This window comes from Falco biarmicus, chromosome 16 (genome assembly GCF_023638135.1).
Source record: "Falco biarmicus isolate bFalBia1 chromosome 16, bFalBia1.pri, whole genome shotgun sequence".
In the NCBI taxonomy this organism is placed as follows: Eukaryota; Metazoa; Chordata; class Aves; order Falconiformes; family Falconidae; genus Falco; species Falco biarmicus.
This window is the reverse complement of record NC_079303.1, coordinates 10698579-10704965: the sequence shown is the minus strand read 5'-3', so window position 1 is coordinate 10704965 and position 6387 is coordinate 10698579.

The following is a 6387-nucleotide window of genomic DNA, read 5'->3' as shown; positions in this document are numbered from 1 at the left end:
CAGGGGCACCTTCCCCAGCTGGGGGCTGTGTTCCCCCGTGGGCCCAGCTTCTCCTGGAGCACCCCCCCCCCCCGCTTACCCCAGCAGCGTGGCCACCCACAGCTCCTTCAGTGCCTGGGAGCTGCAGAAAGAGAGGAGAGACAGCGTCAGGCCCTGCTGCCCCCAGCCCTGGGCAAAGGTGGGGGCCTGCACAGCCTTGCCCCGTGGGGCAGGACAGAGGCGCTGTCCAAGCCCTGGGTCGCTCTGTCCTGCCTGAGCAGCTGTATTTGCCCTTCCCTTCTGGGGGCCAAAAGGTGACGAGGGGATGCAGGATGGGGAAACATCCCCCATCCCTCCCTCCCTGCCACCGAGCTGCCTGCTCCCTGCCCAGGCTCTGCACGCAAGGCAGAGGCCAGTCTTCACGGGATGGCGTGGGCACGGCTGGGAAGCTCTCCTGCCCGACCACGACTCACCCAAAAGTGGCAATGCAGGAGCCGGTGGGCCAGGCGAGGATGACAGAGGTGCTGTCCTCATCGGTGCCTTGCTCCTCCTCCTCCTGTCCCTCCTGCCCCGCAGCCTCCTTCCCGCTGCTGAGCACCCACAGCTGGTCCAGGGCCAGGCAGAGCTGTGGGCGCAGGCTGGTGCCATGTCTGCAGAGAGCAGAAGCCGGCCCTGAGCTGGAGGGGGGCTCCTTGGGCTGGGTCCCCACGCGCAGAGCCCTGTCCCCCACCTGCCCTTGGGACGGACGTTGGTGCCTCCAGCACCGAGGGGCCGGGGCCTGGGGCTGGTGCCAGGGTGTCCCTGGGCCGGGGCTGGGGGGAAGGATCTGGGCTCTGAGGGTCTTACCGCAACTTGGCGACCACCAGTTCCTTGTGGAGGAGGAGCAGGCGCCTCTCGCTCCTCTTGCGGCCCCGGGTCAGCCGCACGTCTGCGCTCAGCACCGGCTCGGCGTCGCTGAGAGCCTCCCTGCAGAGCAGAGAGCGGCGGGCATGAGCAACGTCAGTGCTGCGTGGCCCAGCTGTGCCCGCGTGTCCCCGAGCCCTGGGGGAGCCCACCTGGAGCTGCAGCAGCAGCTGGCCTGGCCCATCCTGCCCGGGAGAGGAGGGCCCTGGCCGTGCAGCGAGGAGGGGGCCCAGCCGGCGACGGGGAGGCTGGGAAGCGGGGTGCTGGTGCTGTGGCAGCGCTGCTGGGCCAGAGGCTGCCTCCTGCCAGCGCCGCTGCGTGCCAGCACGGCTCTGCCCTGCTGCCTGTGGTGGCCGTGGGCTCCCCGTGACCAACGGTCTGAGCCCAACGGAAAGTGGGCGGGGCCTGGGGGGGCGGGGCTGGGGCCCTCTCCAGTATGGCCGGCCCTGCCTTGCCCGGGGGAGCCCCGAGCAGGACAGGGCAGGGGGCAAGGGCCACCTCCCTGCGCCTGCGGCCAGCGCTTTCACCTGGCTTTTTGACAGGGTCCCGCTCAATAAAAGAAGCTGTTTTTCCTAGAGATGACCATTGTGGCTAGAGGCAGACTCCTCTTGGTGGAGGCCGGCCTAGCCGTTGGAAGGCCTCTGGCACACAGGCCGTGCTAGGCCTCAGGCCCCAAGGCGCTGGAATTGGAGCAGGCCCACCGGGAGGAAAAACTTCCATTTTTACCAAAAGACGGGGGGACTAGCAGCAGTAAAGAGCCGCTCGGGTCCTGCCAGGCGCCACAGGGAAATGAAAGGTGTGGTGAGCTTCGGCAGGAATTGTGGTGCCCCTGGAGCACCACCCTTGCTTGGGAAGGCTTTATCCCACCTGGGTGTTAAGGCTTCACCCTTGGCGATCAGGGCTGGATGAGCACCACCCAGGAGCCCCTGCCCTGTTAGCCATGACCTTCACCCAGCCGGTGGCCAACACGGCCAGGGGCGAGTTTGTGGGGTAGGCCATGACCATGGCAAAGAAGGGACCCGTAGCCAGCTTTTGATGGCCTGTGTCTGGTTTCACTGTTGACCCTAAGCAATGCCTTGCTCCAAATAGAAGCGATGCAGAGAGTTACACACCCGCCCTTTTCAGGAAAAATGCAGGACATCAGAGACATGTAGCAAGTTCTCTGCTGGCTGTTGTACACTGCAGCAAGAAGCAGCGTGGGTCCAGTGGCTAATGCTGGAAGGGGAATTCAGCACTTCTGGGAAAGGGATATAAAGGCACTCTTGTGGGCCAGGCTGGGATTGGGGAGGCTGGGTGGGTGTCTGGGGTCCCAGCTTTCCTGCAGTGCTGACTGTGTGCCTGCTGCTTGCTCTTCCCTGCAACGCCGGTTGCATCCACCTGCTGGGGCTGTGCTTGGGAAGGGCACCGGGGGTGAGCAAGCCCATGGGAGAGGGCTGGGGGGAAGCTCTTCTCCAGAGATCTACCAGAAACTGTCCAGAGCATCCGAGAGGATGCTCTGTGTGACAAGGGAAGGTGCCCGTTGGTCCAATGTATGGAGCCTGCAGGGCTCCCATCAGGGTCCTTTGACCTACCCATCCTCCAGCCAGCAATCCAGGTGCCCCTGGGGGGTCCCATGTTGGTCTCCTGAGGTACCCTTTAGCCCCGGTGAAGGTGTCATGCCTCAGTGTGTGCTTGCAGGGCATGTTTCCTTCCTGCTGACAAGGGCGGAATTGCAGTTAAATGCCCCTGGGCGATCCCGAGCCAAAAGCAGATTTTTTTCTATGGGCCACACTGCTTTGCAGTCCATGTGTGTGGTTCAGCTCCTGCATGGGAGCTGAGGACACGAGGTGACCTAGCTCTGAAGCTGGCCACTCTTGCTCCAGGCAACTCCAGTTGCTTGCGTTTTCCTTCAGCTTCCCCAGCCTGATGATCTCCACTGTCACCTCCTCCCTGTCCTACAAGAAGTATCCCTCTCCAGGCCATTAGGACAGTGGCACAGCACTCAGAATCCAGATCACTGGTAGAGAAGTAGGACAGAGGAAAAGAGAAGTTCTCCTTTGAAAGAAATCCTTGTTTGTCCTCCTTTAGCTACCAGTGGATGAAAAATACGGGGACAGAATTTCAGGCCAGCCACAGCACTGGCTTTCAAGCCTGAGCTTGTAATGTCATGGCTGTTCTGGAATGTGGTACAGTGAAATGAGAGATAGAAATGGCAAATTTTCCCCCCCAGAGCGGTCAAATGCTGGCAGAGGTTGTCCAAGGAGGGTGTGCAGCCTCTGTCCTTGGAGATCTTCAAAGGCCAAGGGCACACATTTCTCTGCGACCTGCTCTAGGTGAGCATGATGGAGCAGAGGGCTTGGCCCAGAGGACCTCCACGGGTCCCTTCCAACCCCACCCTCCCGTGTGGCTCTGTGCTTTGCTTTTGCCCTGGCGGAGATCTTCAGGGACTTTGCGTTCCATTTTGTGTTGCCTTAGGGCTACAGTGTGCTGTGGTTTGGGGGCAACAAGGTTATGGTGTGCCAGAGGTCAGGCGAGTTAGTGTCAAAGTGTGTTATTGTTATGGACAGAACCTGTGTTTGTTGGCCCTGTGTTCCTGGGGTTATGGCATTTTTATCATGTGTTCTGTGTGGTGATTTTTTTTTTTTGTGGAGAGTGCCTTTTTTCAGCTATTTTGCCTTTGTAGGGTTTGCATGGGGGCCTCTGGTTTGTGTACCAAGTTTCTTCTGGTTGTTTTTCTGCTGTGCTGGTGGACGGTGGTGTTTTTTTCTGTCTTGAAACCATCGTTACAGGCCTAGTATATCTCCTGCAGGTCAGGCAGTGTCACTTCTGGTGTGGTCTGACTCATTTCTGGTGAGTTGGTAGGTAGGTATGGAGGACTTGTGGTCCCTCCATGGAGGATGACTGCTAGAGGACTAAGAGGCAGATCTGTGGAGGGGTGAGAGGACTGCTGGCCCATAAGTAGTGACTGTCAGAGGACTAAGTGTACTTGAATTTACGTGGGCTTCCAAATTCATGGTTGTTTCTCCTGCCTTGCGGAAGAGCCATGGGAAGTCACCAGCCACACGGAAGGATAAAGGGTTTCCCACGGCTACGTGGCTTTTTGGGTTTTGCTTTTGAATAAGAAAGTCCTGTCTCTACATGAGTAGAACTATAAACGGTCAATTTTGCCAACTTCAGAAAGCAGGGAGCAGCACTTTTCTGCTGTGCCTCACATGGCGGCCAGGGCACGGTGAGAAACAGCAAGTGAGTTTCTTCCTGGAACCTTCTCCAGGGGAGCAGTGCTGCACTTGTCAAGGTGAGGGGTTTTTTGGCTCTATACGATTGCAAATGTGAGGGGTTCATTTTCAGAACACAGCTATTAGGGAGCAGAACATTTGTGCTGTGCCTCACATGGCTGCAAGGACAGAGTGAGAAACAGCAAGAAAATTCCTTCCTGGCACCTGCTCCAGGGGAACAGTGCTGCCCTTTCCCAAGATGTATTTTTTTTTGGCTCTTAAGGTCTGCAGCTCTGAAGGGTCAGTTTTGCTCACCACAGAAAGCAGGGAGCAGAACTTTTGTGCTGTGCTGTTCCTCACATGGGTGCCAGGGCAGGGTGAGAAACAGCAAGAGGATTCCTTCCTGGCCCCTTCTCCAGGGGAGCAGTGCTGCCCTTTCACAAAGTGAGCACTGGTTCTGCATGAGTGCAAAATGTTTGGGTCAAATTTCTCACCACAGGAAGTAGGGAGGTGAACTTTTGTGCTGTGCCTCACATGGCTGCCAGGGCAGGGTGAGAAGCAGCAAGAGAATTCCTTCCTGCCACCTTCTCCAGGGGAGCAGTGCTGCAGTTTGCCAAGGTGAGGTTTTTGGGCTCTGCGCAATTTCAAAGGTGAGGGGTCCATTTTCTGACCACAGAAAGCAGGGAGCAGAACATTTGTGCTGTGCCTGACATGGCTGCCAGGGCAGGGTGAGAAGCAGCAAGAGAATTCCTTCCTGCCACCTTCTCCAGGGGAGCAGCCCTGCACTTTGTCAAGGTGAGTTTTTTGGGCTGTGCATTATTGCCAGTGTAAAGGTGTCCAGTTTCTCCCCACAGAGAGCAGGGTGCACAACTTCTCTGCTGTGCCTGACGTGGCTGCAAGGACATGGTGAGAAGTAGCAATAAAATTCCTTCTGGAACCCTCTCCAGGGGAGCAGCCCTGCACTTCCCCAGGCCATGTTTTTTGGTTCATGGTTTCCCAGGCCATGAGTTCAAAAGTGCTGTGTCAATTTTCTCACCAGAGAAAGCAGGGAGCAGAACTCTTGTGCTGTGCCTCACATGGCTACCATGCACGGTGGGAAGCAGCAAGAGAATTCCTTCCTGGTACCTTCTCCAGGGGAATTTCCCAGCTCCCGAGGGACTCCTGGCACTGGCTGCAAGGGGGCTCCCAGCCAAAGGGTGGGCCTGGGTGTTGTTGGGGTGTTAATTGGTGATGTCTCCTTTCCTTAGTCACGTTAACACTTTGGGATAACAAATGGATGCTTCGCTCCTGTTGCTCTTTTATCATATCGCTCACAGTAACTGCCACTGGTTCCTTTTATCATATTGCATGCTATTTTCTTTTATTGCAATATAAGAAACTGCATTTGATATATTCCATTATGTGATATACTTGATAGATTTGATTATATTTGATGTGGAGTTCAGCTTTGCTGTCTATCCAGTCAGCCAGCAAAACAGAATTTGATGTAGTCGGCAGCATACGAAGTAAAACTCTCTCTATTTAGGAAAAAAAAAAAATGTTCCTCGACTTGCTGTTGTCAGGTGGGAACCATTGCCTTATGGTGTTTGGGCCAGAGTGGTCTGGTGGTGCTGGGCAGTTGGGCCATGCCAGGGACAGAGGTTGTGGTGTCTGGCGGGACGTTTGATGCCACTGTATAGATTCCACTGTGTATACGTTTATGTCCAGGGATTCTGTTAAGGGAAGGCTGCTGGCTCGGCAAAGGGACAAGATGTCTGAGCTCCCCGGTTACCACGCTCTGATTTGCTGTGTAGCTCTACGTTAAACACACCTGCGCACAAAGGTTAGGCCAAGCTGACTCTCTAAAGCTGTTAGAAGTGACGAATTAAGGGACCTCTCATGCAGGGAGTCAGCCTTGGGAAGGATGGGGAACAAAGAATGGATGGGGAAAAGATCGGCGTTCTCTTCAGTGATGCAGAAAGAGCCTCTGGGTGAGGACGTTGTGGTCGCAGGAGGAGACAAGCCGATAAGAGTGCTGCGATCCGCAGAATGTTGGTTGGAATTCGGACAAAGGTAATTGTTGTGGGGGGAGATCGTGACCTCTGACTCAGATAGCCCCCCGAGAGAGGGCAAGGCCCCGCTTGGGGAGCACGGGGAGCTAGTAAAAAACCTCAGCAGTGCTGTCTGAGGGTGTGTGCTCGTTTGCATTAAAGCAAGCAACTTGTAACCCATCCCGTGCCTGACTGAAAATGCATGTGTAATGCGCTATGAGTGTGCAAGTGCTCTGCTGTCCATAGTGCGTACCCTCGAGGAACTGGGTGAGCACGCTCAG